A 16,763-nucleotide genomic window follows, 5' to 3' on the forward strand; every position below is an offset into this window, starting at 1 on the left:
TCAGATTACGTACAGTTCGTTTGCAGGCCCACGATGTCCTTAGGATAGGGCTGAATCGTGCTGGGACGTCAGCAGTCTGAAATATTGTGAAAGACGTCGTGTTGTTGCTCATATCACTACAGACTGTCAATTTCGACCGCGTAACGAGTGGGAATCAACTCCCAAAGGTAAGGAGTGGCTTCATCAAGATCCTCTATACCAGCCCATGAGTCCTTTCCGTGTCGATTCTGAGCGGAGGTGTCTCTGCAATGTTTTCCTCTGCCATCCACAAGAAAACAGCCCGATTTCAACGTCGGGCGTCGCTGTTCTGATCTCCATCGCAGAGGCTTCAATAGAAGTGGTGAAATGTAAGAGAGAGTGTGGCCACCTTCCCATAGTTTTACATGTCCACGGTTTCGTTGGGTAGAATTTTAGCAATTTTGTGCTAATGTGATATCATTAACGCATTTCACACCTCACATGAACTTCTGAGCTGTGGCCTTTTTTTCGCATGTGTCGACACCTTGCTGTTTGAAGTGTTTCCGAGCCTCAGGGTGACATCGCAGGACGCTACGCTTTTCCACTATTACAGAGGAAGGTTGTAGACAACTTTGAGCCAAATTTCAGACTTACGCGTCGGAATAGGTGATAATTATGGGATTTCCAAAAAGTGATCTTTTAATTGTGTTGCACACCCACTTTGAAGACTGGAGGGAAGCTTAAAATTTTAAATATTTTATTGCTATTATTGTTGTTGTTGTTGTTGTGGTCTTCAGTCCAGAGAATGGTTTCATGCAGCTCTCCATGCTACCCTATCCTGTGCAAGCTTCTTCATCCCCGAGTAACTACTGCAACCTACATCTTTCTGAATCTGCTTAGCGATTTTTACCCTCCATACTTCCCTCCAGTATTAAATTAGCGATACCTTGATGCCTTAGAACGCGACCTACCAACCGATCCCTTCTACTGGTCAAGTTGTGCCACAAATTCTTCTTCTCCCCAATTATGTTCAGTATCTCCTCATTAGTTATGCGATGTGCCAATCTGATCTTCAGTATTCTTCTGTAGCACCACATTTCAAAAGCTTCTGTTCTCTTCTTGTCTTAACTATTTATCGTTCATCTTTCACTTCCATACATGGCTGCACTCCATACAAATACTTTCAGAAAATCTATACTCGATGTTAACAAATTTCTCTTCTTCAGAAACACTTTCCTTGCCATACATTTTATATCCTCTCTACTTGGACCATCATCAGTTATTTTGCTCCCCAAATAGCAAAACTGATCTACTACCTTAAGTGTCTCATTTCCTAATCTAATTCCCTCAGCATTACCTGATTTACTTCGGCTACATTTCATTATCCTCGTTTTGCTTTTGTTGATGCTCATCTTATATCCCCCTTTCAAGACACTGTCCATTCCGTTTAACTGCTCTTCCAGGTCCTTTGCTGTCTCTGGCAGAATTACAATGTCATCGGCAATCCTCAAAGTTTTTATTTCTTCTCCATGGATTTTAATTCCTACTCCAAATTTTTTATGTTGTTTCCTTTACTGCTTGCCCAACACACAGATTGAATAACATTGGGGACAGGCTAAAAGCCTGTCTCACTCCCTTCTCAACCACTGATTCCCTTTCGTGGCCCTAGACTCTTATAACTCTACTATTATTAAAGCGATATTATAATTAAAGCACTAGGCATCTGTGGCGTGTTAAATGTTATCAAAACGGCAAATGGGAGAATAGTTGGAAGGAGTGGGGCGGTTTGTGGTGGTGGGGAGAGGGGGGGGGGAGTTTGAAGGGATTGGAGAGAGAAAAACTTTGCAACCCCTCCCCAAACACAACAGAACGTCTGTGAGGAAATCTGTAATCTCCCACGTAATAAAATATAGTGTATCAGCGGTCCTCATATACCATCAAAAACGATGGATAGACTAAAAGACGCTTTACTTTACTTACGTGCAGATAAACGAAATGGATACAAACATTTTTACGACGCAACCCCGCCCACTGGTTCGGACTTGGATAACAAGCGGCCGAGAGCCTACGGTGATTCCCGTGCGCAGGAGCGTGTCTCTACACGCGGTAAACACGCGCAGCCGGTCTGCCGCTATCAGGTTTACGAACCGGCACGAACAAAGGTGTCCAGCTAGCTAGCTGCTAGCTGCAGTCCCGCGACGGCAGGCGAGGCCGGGAAACGGGTTCTGCAGTCTGCCATCATAACAAGCGGGCCTCGTTTTTCTGCTCCTCTCGCCTGTGTGTTTTCAGCCAGCGAGCGTCTGGTTTCGTCTTTGCTGTACCTGGAGTAGACCAGCGGGATGTGTTGCGTAACGTCTGCCAGCAGATGATGTAAGCCTGCAGTGGGTAATCATACACCTCCGTGACGCTCCATTAACCACAGCATGTTAACAGTAAGAGCACTTCCAGATTATTCTCTTTCTTTCTTTCTTCTTATTAATCTCTCTCTCCGTCGTTACCTACTCATTATACAGGGTGGTCCATTGATAGTGACCGGACCAAATATCTCACGAAATAAGCATCAAACGAAAAAACTACAAAGAACGAAACTCGTCTAGCTTGTAGGGGGAAACCAGATGGCGCTATAGTTGGCCCGCTAGATGGAGCTGCCATAGGTCAAATGGATATCAGCTGCGTTTTTTTTCTAAATAGGAACCCCCATTTTTATTACATATTCGTGTAGTACGTAAAGAAATATGAATGTTTTAGTTGGACCACTTTTTTCGCTTTGTGATAGATGGCGCTGTAATGCTCACAAACATATGGCTCACAATTTTAGACGAACGGTTGGTAACAGATAGATTTTTAAATTAAAATACAGAACGTAGGTACGTTCGAACATTTTATCTCGGTTGTTCCAATGTGATACATGTACCTTTGTGAATTTATCATTTCTGAGAACGCATGCTGTTACAGCATGATTACCTGTAAATACCACATTAATGCAATAAATGCTCAATATGATGTCCGTCAACCTCAATGCATTTGGCAACACTTGTAACGACATTCCTCTGAACAGCGAGTAGTTCGCTTTCCGTAATGGTCGCACATGCATTGACAATGCGCTGACGCATGTTGTCAGGCGTTGTCGGTGGATTACGATAGCAAATATCCTTCAAATTTCTCCATAGAAAGAAATTCGGGGACGTCAGATCCTGTGAACGAGCGGGCTATGGTACGATGCTTCAATGACCAATCCACATGTCATGAAATATGCTATTCAATACCGCTTCAACAGCACGCGAGTTATGTGCCGGACATCCATCATGTTGGAAGTACATCGCCATTGTGTCATGCAGTGAAACATCTTGTAGTAACATCGGTAGAACAAATGGCTCTGAGCACTGTAGGATATAACATCTGAGGTCATCAGTCCCCTAGACTTAGAACTACTAAAACCTAACTATTCGAAGGACATTAGTTAACATATCCATGCCCGAGGCAGGATTCGAACCTGCGACCGCATCTTCATAGACCTGAAAATGATCAAGGAAGATCAAAACTAGCCGTACTGTTAAAAATATTTGCAATGTGAACTGAAAATTAAACGACATAACTTTGTTTTAAATACCAATATAGCTGCTGAATTCTCTCGCGACAAACATGTAGGCCATAGCTCATCTGAAAAAAATTTGCATCCATATTCAGTCACATACTGATAAGAGTTCAAAATGCTGCAAATTGGCAACTTACTTTAAATGTCCATAAACGTAAAATTGTGTACTTCACAAAACCCATAACAGATTACTATAATACCGATGAGACACAAGTGGAATCAGACAACTCGTACAATTAACAATATATTATGAGACGCAATGTTCACTCAGGCTCATTCGTACGTAAATTGGGTGGCAGATTTCGATTGACTGGTTGGGTACTGGGAAGACACTATCAGTCTACAAAGACGACTGCTTACGGCGCAGAGTATCGAATTTTTTTCTTAACAAATTCTTCTCAACACAACCTACCCTGCAATAACATTGCAAGCTTTTCGGGTTGTTTTTGGCCATCCTCTATAAGCATCACCTGATTTAGTTCTATTATATTCCATTACCGCCGGCCGGGGTGACCGAGCTGTTCTAGGCGCTACAGTCTGGAACGGCGCAACCGCTACGGTCGCAGGTTCGAATCCTGCCTCGGGCATAGATGTGTGTGATGTCCTTAGGTTAGTTAGGTCTAATTAGTTCTAAGTTCTAGTGGACTGATGACCTCAGAAGTTAGGTCCCATAGTGCTCAGAGCCATTTGAACCATTTTATTCCATTACCCTGCTTTTACATTTGTCCATATTAATCTTGTGATCTCTTTTCAAGACACTATCCATTCTGTTCAACTGCTCTCCTAAGTCTTTTTCTGTCTCTGGCAGAATTACAGCGTCATCAGTAAACCGCAAAAATTTTTACTTCTCCTGCCAACTTTTTCAAATTTCTGCCTGCTTTCCTCTACTTCTTGCTCGGTGTACAGAGTGAACAACATCAGAGGGAGGTTACAACCTGCTCACACTCCCTTCTCAGCTATTACTTCCCATTCATGCCCTTCGACTCTTTTAACTGCTGTCTGGTTTTTTTGTACAAGTTGTAAATACCCTTTTGATTCCTATAGGCTTCGAGGCTGTGCCGGCCGAAGTGGCCGTGCGGTTAAAGGCGCTGCAGTCTGGAACCGCAGGACCGCTACGGTCGCAGGTTCGAATCCTGCCTCGGGCATGGATGTTTGTGATGTCCTTAGGTTAGTTAGGTTTAACTAGTTCTAAGTTCTAGGGGACTAATGACCTCAGCAGTTGAGTCCCATAGTGCTCAGAGCCATTTGAGCCTTCGAGGCTGTGAGTATCTAGTTCTCACTTAATCTGGCTGGCAGGTTGTCTTCCGCACGTAACGCACTATTCCCCACCTTGAGGCCGTCAGCCTGCTTCACAGGACAATCATCCTCCATCCTCTGGCACACACGCGAGTACGCAAATAGCTGCACGCAGGGCCGCGTCTTGTTGACAGCGAGAGGTGCGTGTCTGCCGCACATTCTGGGGGCCGGCGCTCTGGGCCAAGGAAAGCGGCCCATCTCAGCCTTGTGGCGGCGGCTACTCCCTTGTCCTTAACCAACACTCCGGTTCCCAGGCCGCTGAATCGTCATCCAGAGGGCGCGTGGCCTCTGGGGTAGAGGCGGCCCCCACAAGGACATCCACACTTGTCTCCGTCGACGGAGAGGTAAACTCTGGAGTACCTTAAAGGAGAGTTGTAGTGCACGGTACTGTTTACGGCGCTCGTGTATAAAGGGTTACTAATAAGTACCTCCGTTATTTCAGGAGAAAGCTCTTCGAAAACTGGAGGACATACAGACAAATAAAGTACACTACTGGTCATTAAAATTGCTACACCACGAAGATGACGTGCTACAGACGCGAAATTTAACCTACAGGAAGAAGATGCTGTGATAATCAAATGATTAGCTTTTCAGAGCATTCACACAAGGTTGGCGCCGGTCGCGACACCCACAACGTGCTGACATGAGGAAAGTTTCCAACCGATTTCTCATACAAAAACAGCAGCTGACCGGCGTTGACCTGGTGAAACGTTGTTGTGATGCCTCGTGTAAGGAGGAGAAATGCGTACCATCACGTTTCCGACTTTAACAAAGGTCGGATTGTAGCCTACCACGATTGCGGTTAATCATATCGCGACATTGCTGCTCGCGTTCGTCGAGATCCAAAGACTGTTTGCAGAATACGGAATCGGTGGGTTCAGGGAGGGTAATACGAAACGCAGTGCTGCGTCCCAACGGCCTCGTATCACTAGCAGTCGAGATGACAGACATCTTATCCGCATGGCTGTAACGAATCGTGCAGCCACGTCTCGATCCCTGAGTCAACAGATGGGGACGTTTGCAAGACAACAACCATCTGCACGAACAGTTCGACGACGTTTGCAGCAGCATGGACTATCAGATCTGAGACCATGGCTGCGGTTACCCTTGACGCTGAATCAGACAGGAGCGCCTGCGATGGTGTACTCGACGACGAACCTGGGGGCACGAATGGCAATTTTTTTTTTTTTCGGATGAATCCAGATTCTGTTTACAGCGTCATGATGGTCACATCCGTATTTGACGACATCGCTGTGAACGCACATTGGTAGCGTGTATTCGTCATCGCCATACTGGCGTATCACCCGGCGTTATGGTATGGGGTGCCATTGGTTACACGTATCGGTCACCTCTTGTTCGCATTAACGGCACTTTGAACAGTGGACGTTACATTTCAGATGTGTTACGACCCGTGGCCCTACCCTTCATTCGATCCCTGCGAAACCCTACATTTCAGCAGGATACTGCACGACCTCATGTTGCAGGTCCTGTATGGGCCTTTCTGGATACAGAAAATGTTCGACTGCTGCCCTGGCCAGCACATTCTCCAGATCTCTCACCAACTGAAAACGTCTGGTCAATGGTGGCCGATCAACTGGCTCGTCACAATACGCCAGTCACTCTTCATGAACTGTGGTATCGTGTTGAAGCTGCATAGCCAGCTGTACCTGTACACGCCATCCAAGGTCTGTTTGACTCAATGCCCAGGCGTATGAAGGCCGTTATTACGGCCAGAGGTGGTTGTTCTGTGTACTGATTTCTCAGGATCTATGCTCCCAAATTGCGTGAAAATGTAATCACATGTCAGTTGTACTATATTTGTCCAATGAATACCAGTTTATCATCTGCATTTCTTCTTGCTGTAGCAATTTTAATGGCCAGTAGCGTATTGGTGTTGTTGTTGTGGTCTTCAGTCCTGAGACTGGTTTGATGCAGCTCTCCATGCTACTCTATCCTGTGCAAGCTTCTTCATCTCCCAGTACCTACTGCAACCTACATCCTTCTGAATGTGCTTAGTGTATTCATCTCTTGGTCTCCCTCTACGATTCTTACCCTCCACGCTGCCCTCCAATACTAAATTTGTGATCCCTTGATGCCTCAGAACATGTCCTACCAACCGATCCCTTCTTCTGGTCAAGTTGTGCCACAAACTTCTCTTCTCCCCAATCCTATTCAATACTTCCTCATTAGTTATGTGATCTACCCATCTAATCTTCAGCATTCTTCTGTAGCACCACATTTCGAAAGCTTCTATTCTCTTCTTGTCCAAACTATTTGTCGTCCATGTTTCACTTCCATACATGGCTACACTCCATACAAATACTTTCAGAAATGACTTCCTGACACTTAAATCTATACTCGATGTTAACAAATTTCTCTTCTTCAGAAACGCTTTCCTTGCCATTGCCAGTCTACATTTTATATCCTCTCTACTTCGACCATCATCAGTTATTTTACTCCCCAAATAGCAAAACTCCTTTACTACTTTAAGTGTATCATTTCCTAATCTAATACCCTCAGCATCACCCGACTTAATTTGACTACATTCCATTATCCTCGTTTTGCTTTTGTTGATGTTCATCTTATATCCTCTTTTCAAGATGCTATCCATTCCATTCAACTGCTCTTCCAAGTCCTTTGTTGTCTCTGACAGAATTACAATGTCATCGGCGAACCTCTAAGTTGTTATTTCTTCTCCATGAATTTTAATACCTACTCCAAATTTTTCTGTTGTTTCCTTTACTGCTTGCTCAATATACAGATTGAATAATATCGGGGAGAGGCTACAACCCTGTCTTACTCCTTTCCCAACCACTGCTTCCCTTTCATGCCCCTCGACTCTTATAACTGCCATCTGGTTTCTGTACAAATTGTAAATAGCCTTTCCCTCCCTGTATTTTACCCCTGCCACCTTTAGAATTTGAAACAGAGTATTCCAGCCAACATTGTCAAAAGCTTTCTCCAAGTCTACAAATGCTAGAAACGTAGGTTTGCCTTTCCTTAATCTTTCTTCTAAGATAAGTGGTAAGGTCAGTATTGCCTCACGTGTTCCAGTATTTCTACGGAATCCAAACCTATCTTCCCCGAGGTCGGCTTGTACCAGTTTTTCCATTCATCTGTAAAGCATTCGTGTTAGTATTTTGCTGCTGTGGCTTATTAAACTGATTGTTCGGTAATTTTCACACCTGTCAACACTTGCTTTCCGTGGGATTGGAATTATTATATTCTTCTTGAAGTCTGAGGGTATTTCGCCTGTTTCATACATCTTGCTCACCAGATGGTAGCGTTTTGTCAGGACCGGCTCTCCCAAGGCCGTCAGTAGTTCCAATGGAATGTTGTCTACTCCGGGGGCCTTGTCTCGACTCAGGTCTTTCAGTGCTCTGTCAAACTCTTCACGCAGTATCGTATCTCCGATTTCATCTTCATCTACATCCTCTTCCATTTCCATAATATTGTCCTCAAGTACATCGCCGTTGTATAGACCCTCTATATATTCCTTCCACCTTTCTGCTTTCCCTTCTTTGCTTAGAACTGGGTTTCCATCTGAGCTCTTGATGTTCATAGAAGTGGTTCTCTTATCTCCAAAGGTCTCTTTAATTTTCCTGTAGGAAGTATCTATCTTACCCCTAGTGAGATAAGCCTCTACATCTTTACATTTGTCCTCTAGCCATCCCTGCTTAGCCATTTTGCACTTCCTGTCGATCTCATTTTTCAGACGTTTGTATTCCTTTATGCCTGCTTTATTTACTGCATTTTTATATTTTCTCCTTTCATCAATTAAATTCAATATTTCTTCTGTTACCCAAGGATTTCTACTAGCCCTCGTCTTTTTACCTACTTGATCCTCTGCTGCCTTCACTACTTCATCCCTCAGAGCTACCCATTCTTCTTCTACTGTATTTCTTTCCCCCATTCCTGTCAATTGTCCCCTTATGCTCTCCCTGAAACTCTGTACAACCTCCGGTTCTTTCAGTTTATCCAGGTCCCATCTCCTTAAGTTCCCACCTTTTCGCAGTTTCTTCAGTTTTAATCTACAGGTCAGATTGTGGTCAGAGTCCACATCTGCCCCTGGAAATGTCTTACAATGTAAAACCTGGTTCCTAAATCTCTGTCTTACCATTATATAATCTATCTGATACCTTTTAGTATCTCCAGGCTTCTTCCATCTATACAACCTTCTTTCATGGTTCTTAAACCAAGTGTTAGCTATGATTAAGTTGTGCTCTGTGCAAAATTCTACCAGGCGACTTCCTCTTTCATTTCTTATCCCCAATCCATATTCACCTACTACGTTTCCTTCTCTCCCTTTCCCTACTACCGAATTCCAGTCACCCATTGCTATTAAATTTTCGTCACCCTTCACTATCTGAATAATTTCTATTATTTCATCATACATTTCTTCAATTTCTTCGTCATCTGCAGAGCTAGTTGGCATATAAACTTGTACTACTGTAGTAGGTGTGGGCTTCGTATCTATCTTGACCACAATAATGCGTTCACTATGCTGTTTGTAGTAGCTTACCCGCATTCCTATTTTCCTATTCATTATTAAACCAACTCCTGCATTACCCCTATTTGATTTTGTGTTTATAACCCTGTAGTCACCTGACCAGAAGTCTTGTTCCTCCTGTCACCGAACTTCACTAATTCCCACTATATCTAACTTTAACCTATCCATTTCCCTTTTTAAATTTTCTAACCTACCTGCCCGATTCAGTGACCTGAAATTCCACGCTCCGATCCGTAGAACGCCAGTTTCCTTTCTCCTGATAACGACATCCTCTTGAGTAGTCCCCGCCCGGAGATCCGAATGGGGGACTATTTTACCTCCGGAATATTTTACCCAAGAGGACGCCATCATCATTTAATCATACAGTAAAGCTGCATGCCCTCGGGAAAAATTACGGCCGTAGTTTCCCCTTGCTTTCAGCCGTTCGCAGTACCAGCACAGCAAGACCGTTTTGGTGATTGTTACACCGCCAGATCAGTCAATCATCCAGAATGTTGCCCTTGCAACTACTGAAAAGGCTGCTGCCCCTCTTCAGGAACCACACGTTTGTCTGGCCTCCCAACAGATACCCCTCCGTTGTGGTTGCACCTACGGTACGGCTATCTGTATCGCTGAGGCACGCAAGCCTCCCTACCAACGGCAAGGTCCATGGTTCATGGGGGGAGGAGTAGTGTATTAACAGAATATAATTACAGAAAACTGCGGCCAGTCACTTCTGAAATGCGAAAGTCACTCCAAAAGAAATAGACAACATTTCCTCAAGCGTTTGTTCTATGTCATTGGTATGCATGAAGATTCAAATTTAATTAAACCCATCTTCGTAAGTCATGCTGTTGTAGAACTCCACCAAGACGGCTGACGCACTCGATGTTCAAATAGCTCTGAGCACTATGCGACTCAACTTCTGAGGTCATCAGTCGGCTAGAACTTAGAACTAATTAAACCTAACTAACCTAAGGACATCACACACATCCATGCCCGAGGCAGGATTCGAACCTGCGACCGTAGCGGTCACGCGGTTCCAGACTGAAGCGCCTTTAACCACACGGCCACACCGGCCGGCGCACTCGATGATCATCTGAAGCAACGTCCTGTTGACAAAAGTCATGGGATAGTTGGGATAGGATGTCGGTTGTATTGCGTACATAAGTTGCAAACGGCGGTGCATTGGCGGAGTTGTCATTTGTACTCAGATGATTCTAGTGAAAAGATCTCCGCCGTGACTATCACCGCACTATGGGAATTAATGGGCTTTGAACGCGGTATGGTAGATGGAGCTACACGTATGATTCGTTCCACTTCGAAAATCGTTAGGGTATTCAATACTGCGAGCTCCACAGTGTCAACAGCGTGCCCAAAATACCAAATTTCACGGATTCCCTCTCAACCACGTATAAACTAATGGTGGATGGCCTTCACTTAATGACCGAGAGCAGTGCAGCGAAATTTGGCATTATTGGGCTATGGCAGCAGACGAGCGGCGCGAATGTCGTTGCTAACGACACGACATCGCTTGCAACGCCTCTACTGGGCCCGTTGCCGTTTGTTTGGACCATAGGCGATTCGAAAAGCATGGCTCTGTCATATGAGTCCCTAAGTCAGCTGGTAATGGGAGAGTTCAAATGTGACCCAGACCCACGAAGCCACGGACCCAAGTTGTCAAGGAGGCAGTGTGCAAAAAAATGGTTCAAATGGCCCTGAGCACTATGGGACTTAACTTCTGAGGCCATCAGTCCCCTAGAACTTAGAACTACAGGGTTATTACAAATGATTGAAGCGATTTCACAGCTCTACAATAACTTTATTATTTGAGATATTTTCACAATGCTTTGCACACACATACAAAAACTCAAAAAGTTTTTTTAGGCATTCACAAATGTTCGATATGTGCACCTCTAGTGATTCGGCAGACATCAAGCCGATAATCAAGTTCCTCCCACACTTGGTGCAGCATGTCCCCATCAATGAGTTCGAAAGCCTCGTTGATGCGAGCTCGCAGTTCTGGCACGTTTCTTGGTAGAGGTGGTTTAAACACTGAATATTTCACATAACCCCACAGAAAGAAATCGCATGGGGTTAAGTTGGGAGAGCATGGAGGCCATGACATGAATTGCTGATCATGATCTCCACCACGACCGATCCATCGGTTTTCCAATCTCCTGTTTAAGAAATGCCGAACACCATGATGGAAGTGCGGTGGAGCACCATCCTGTTGAAAGATGAAGTCGGCGCTGTCGGTCTCCAGTTGTGGCATGAGCCAATTTTCCAGCATGTCCAGATACACGTGTCCTGTAATGTTTTTTTTCACAGAAGAAAAAGGGGCCGTAAACTTTAAACCGTGAGATTGCACAAAACACGTTAACTTTTGGCGAATTTCGAATTTGCTTCACGAATGCGTGAGGATTCTCTACTGCCCAGATTCGCACATTGTGTCTGTTCACTTCACCATTAAGAAAAAATGTTGCTTCATCACTGAAAACAAGTTTCGCACTGAACGCATCCTCTTCCATGAGCTGTTGCAACCGCGCCGAAAATTCAAAGCGTCTGACTTTGTCATCGTGTGTCAGGGCAGGGCTTGTAGCAATTGTAAACGGTAAGGCTTCTGCTTTAGCCTTTTCCGTAAGATTTTCCAAACCGTCGGCTATTATACGTTTAGCTCCCTGCTTGCTTTATTCGTCGACTTCCGCGGGCTACACGTGAAACTTGCCCGCACGCGTTCAACCGTTTCTTCGCTCACTGCAGGCCGACCCGTTGATTTCCCCTTACAGAGGCATCCAGAAGTTTTAAACTGCGCATACCATCGCCGAATGGAGTTAGCACTTGGTTGATCTTTGTTGAACTTCGTCCTGAAGTGTCGTTGCACTGTTACGACTGACTGATGTGAGTGCATTTCAAGCACGACATACGCTTTCTCGGCTCCTGTCGCCATTTTGTCTCACTGCGCTCTCGAGCGCTCTGGCGGCAGAAACCTGAAGTGCGGCTTCAGCCGAACAAAACTTTATGAGTTTTTCTACGTATCTGTAGTGTGTCGTGACCATATGTCAATGAATGGAGCTACAGTGAATTTATGAAATCGCTTCAATCATTTGTAATAGCCCTGTACTTAAACCTGACTAACCTAAGGACATCACACACACCCATGCCCGAGGCAGGATTCGAACCTGTGACCGTAGCGGTCGCGCAGTTCCAAAGTGTTGCGCCTACAACCGCTCGGCCAGCCAGGCCGGCAGGCTGTGTGCAAACTGGTGCTGGCTCCATAATGGCGTGGACTGTGTTTACATGGAATGCACTTCGTTCTCTGGTCCAGCTGAACCGGCCGTTGACCGGAAACGGTTATCTTCGGCTACTTGGGGACCATTTGCAGCCATTCATGGACTTCATGTTCCCAAACAATCATGGAACTTTTTATGAATGACAACGCGCCGTCTGATCTGGCCACAATCGTTCGCGATTGCTTCGAAGAACATTCTGAACAATTCGATCTGGCCACGCAGATCGCCAGACATGAATCCCATCCAACATTTATGGAACGTTATCGAGACGTCAGTTCGTGCACAGAATCCTCCATCGGCAGTAGTTTCGCAATTATGGACGGTTATAGAGACAGCGTGGCTCAGTACTTCTGCAGGGGTTTCCAACGACTTGTCCATGCCAGAGATTTGCTGCAATAAGCCGGGCAATAGGAGGTCGGACACGATATTAGAAGGTATGCCACGACTTTTGCCACCTCAGTGTACAGTTCCTGTGTTGTGAGAATGAGGCAGCGACAAACATTCACACGAGATGGGAGAAGCTGTACGGTGACGTCGCTGTTGATCGCAGGGCAGCTGGTCGTCGGGGGAGCAGATTATCTGATGTGAGTGGGCATGCCAATAATCGGGACCTAGGAAACCCGAACACTGCACATTCACGATCTCATTTTTGTTAACAGAAGCGCAACTGTGAACGAACTGTCAATACGAGATGGAGTTTGAGGAGCGGGTGTGCGCAGAATATTGAGAAACTTGAAATTGGAAAAGGTTTGCAGCAGGTGGTGTACGTTCACGGATGCCCACAAAGAAACACGAAAGTTAGTGTACAGCGAACTTTTGGAACAGTACGAGAATTCTAGAGATGACTATGACGGGAGATGAAACCTGGTTGGACCACTATGAACAGGAGACGAAGCTGCAATCTATGGAATGGCATGACGCAAACTCGCCGAAGATGAAGGAATTAAAAAACGCGCCTTCAGCAGAATAAGTTATGGCTGCTGTGCTTTTTTTTATTTAGAAGGACTGTTGCTCGTCGACGTCATGCCACATGGAACCACAACCAATTCTGAGTGGTGTATGGAAACCCTTAAATTATTTTTTCTTAGAAAGCGGAAGCAGTGAACCATCTAGAATGTGAGTGAAGATATATAAAGGGCTGCGAAACCTACAGAACGTTTTTGCTCTATAAAGATGTTCCCATGTCTGCTACCTAAAAATAAACGGTATTTACAGGAAAATTAAAATTTTCAATGTCTAATTGAAGTTTTATTCGAAAATTATCGGTTTTAACGTGAAACAGAGGGATATTTTAGTAAAAATAAGAAAATCACTACAAATTCAGCGTGTAGCGCTAGAAAACGCAATTTCCTAAAAAATAAAGGTAAAAATTAAGAAAAACGCAAAACAAAAACCTATCAAACATCGCTTCAATACTTCGTCAAGCTCATACAAAATATGTTTCTGTTATTCTTAATCAACTTTCGGACTTGTCAGTAATAACAGGAAAATCCATAATGAAGAACAATGATAATTAGACAGATTTTTGTTTGTTTGTGCATGTAAACTATACTTGCAACAGAAGTATTTGCTTTAGTTATATAACGGCGCAGACAAACTTTTCTCACTTATAAAATGCAGTTTATGTATTGTACGAATATAAAATACACATGCTCTAACAATGCGGCTCTAGTTATGTTCAAAAGAAACAAACAAATAAATAAAGAAGAAACAAAGGGAAGTCGTCGACCCCCAGTTTCTCTCCCATAAATTCATTTATGTTTCTTTCTGTACTTATGCTACCAACACCACAGGTAATCCTATAATTTACTATGCCAGTTAAGTACTGTTCCAAAAGTACCCAACCGTAATTTTGGTAAGACGCAACTTTAGTTCTGGTTCTTTTCTCATACCATGCCTCTGGGCAGTTTCTTTGTTTTAGTTGTCACCGTGATATTGCGACGTATTCCTTTCCGACCTTTCACCGTATCTAGGCCGACCACTGTTAGATTTTTAAAAAGGATAGTCCTCATTCGTTTTATTTTTTGGATACAATCGTATGTAAAGAATATTTTTTCAGCGTACTCCTCTTGTTTGTTTTTAGTAATTGCGCCTGATGACAGGCATTTATTAGCCTGAAACCGGTTGTGAATTTAAGAACAAAAGACTCTTACAGCTGAAGCGGTGACGTCCACGTGCATTTAAAAACCGCGTTGACTTATGCCGAAGCACATTGAAACTTTTATATTACCAGCCTAAAGTTGGTACTTCAGCCGGACAAAGAAGAACTTTTGAGCAAAGTTGCGTAAGAGTACCAATTTCGCTCATTTTACAGTATAATAAAATCTAATGATTTAAAATTTGCATTCCTATCCTCTTTTCCGGTTTCCAAGTCCTAGTACCGCTGATCCTCAGTCCAAATTTTCAGCACCCGTGTGTGTCTTTCGCAGGAAGGATTAGGCTGTAGCATCCATTTGTAGATGACCGAGTTATTTGTGACGGAATACAAGTTAGCACTGACCAGGATGGGACAGAAATCCGTCATTTTCGAAGAAAACCTCCCAGCCTCTGCTTTGAGTGATGAGGGGACTACGGAAAATGAAAATTTATGTAGACGTACGGGGGATTGGTACTTTGCTCCTCCCAAATCCACTATCTCATTCACGACGCCACCGCGCATCTGTTTATGCGCAACACGTAACAATTATTTATGTTGAGGGTCAACTGCGTATGTTGACTGCCCGACATAATCGTCTCCCTACCTGTTGCCACACAAGGTCCCTTACAGTCGCAACATAAGTGACGTTTCATATTCCTGTTAAATATACAAACACGTTCTCATGTCCCTCGGACAGCACTTTTCTGTTCTGGGAATACTTCAAACTTCTGAGTCACCTCGTCTCGCTGAGTCGGTATACCGATGTTCCCCAGCAACAAACAGATGCATAATTTAAATGAGTCCAGGAAAGCACTCGTTCGTAAAAATTAAAGGCAGTGTTTTTATGTCTGATGGAGGGACGGGAACGCTTGCCGCGCAACATTCTTCTGCGTGGCAGATTTTATTTCTGCGTAACCAAAACAAGAAGATATGAACTTCCTACCGCATGACTCAGTTCTGACGTGCTTCGTTCTGTAGAGTAAGAGAGGCTTTTCCCAGCCAGAAGCTACGTAGGTGTGAATGATTTATTTGCGAACTGTGAAGATTTAAATTTGTGCTGTAACATTTATTGTACATTCTTAGGTGCTTATACTGATAAGAACTTGAATTGGAAGTTACATGTAACGTCTAAGCTATGTAACTTCAGCGTCAAGGATAATATCAGATTTTGGAGATAAAAATTCATTAAGTTGATTTACTTTTCCTACTTCCATTGTCTAGTGTCTTGTGGCAGCATAGTCTGGCGTCACTTGTCATTCAAAAAGAAAGTATTTTGTTACATACAAGCGTGTAATAATTACAACATTTGATGTCCGCTTTATAACCTGTTGTAAACAGCTAAACGTGCCCCAACCCTAGGTGCGTATACCTGCCCCATACCTGAGGCACGTCTACGCATTATTTTGCATTCTGAACTGTAGTGCTGAGTTAGACGTATATATACCAACTTTAAAAACCATTTTATAAGAGTAAACAATTTTAAACACGATAAATCAAACAAAAAATTTAAAAATTCCCAAAATAAATCCGCGCAAATGTGCCCTAGCCGCCCAAACGTATCACGACCTCCAAACATCGTCGTGTTGTCAGCTGAGACTACATGCTATAAACTTGTCATGTATCTATTGTGTAACCATTATACTACTCCATGTAACGATTCTATCAAAGAGATTGATAACTAAATTACATATTAACGTAAAACAATTGTTAATGATTTTATTCCTACATTACCACGATAAATCTTCGGCGCAGACTGGAACTGGCACAGAATCTAAGGTCATCTGACAGGTTTGATGCAACCTGCTACGCCTTTCTCTCCTGTGCTGAACTCCTCACCTCAGAGTAGTACTTACACCCAAACTCGACTATGATTTTTTGGATATATCCCAATCGGTTTCTCGCTACAGTTTCTCACAGAAGTCATTCGCTTGTACCTTAATACATGTCTTATCATCCTGTTATTTTTTCTAACCAGTGTTTTCCACATACGCCCTT

At 43.8% G+C, this 16,763-nt stretch overlaps 1 protein-coding gene across 2 annotated transcripts in view; it reads left to right on the forward strand.

Annotated features, from left to right (window-relative positions):
* Nucleotides 1-16,763, forward strand: part of LOC126252856 (arylsulfatase I-like) — a 281,029-nt gene that overhangs the window by 228,082 nt on the left and 36,184 nt on the right. The window contains exon 1 of one of the 2 annotated variants that reach the window (XM_049953809.1): nucleotides 2,179-2,390. The exons of the other annotated variant lie outside the window; for it this stretch is intronic. The gene's annotated coding sequence lies outside the window, so the exon portion shown is untranslated. Of the gene's footprint in view, nucleotides 1-2,178; nucleotides 2,391-16,763 lie in introns of those variants that run through there. 2 annotated transcript variants of the gene reach the window in all.

The sequence above is a fragment of the Schistocerca nitens genome, chromosome 4 (assembly GCF_023898315.1).
Source record: "Schistocerca nitens isolate TAMUIC-IGC-003100 chromosome 4, iqSchNite1.1, whole genome shotgun sequence".
In the NCBI taxonomy this organism is placed as follows: Eukaryota; Metazoa; Arthropoda; class Insecta; order Orthoptera; family Acrididae; genus Schistocerca; species Schistocerca nitens.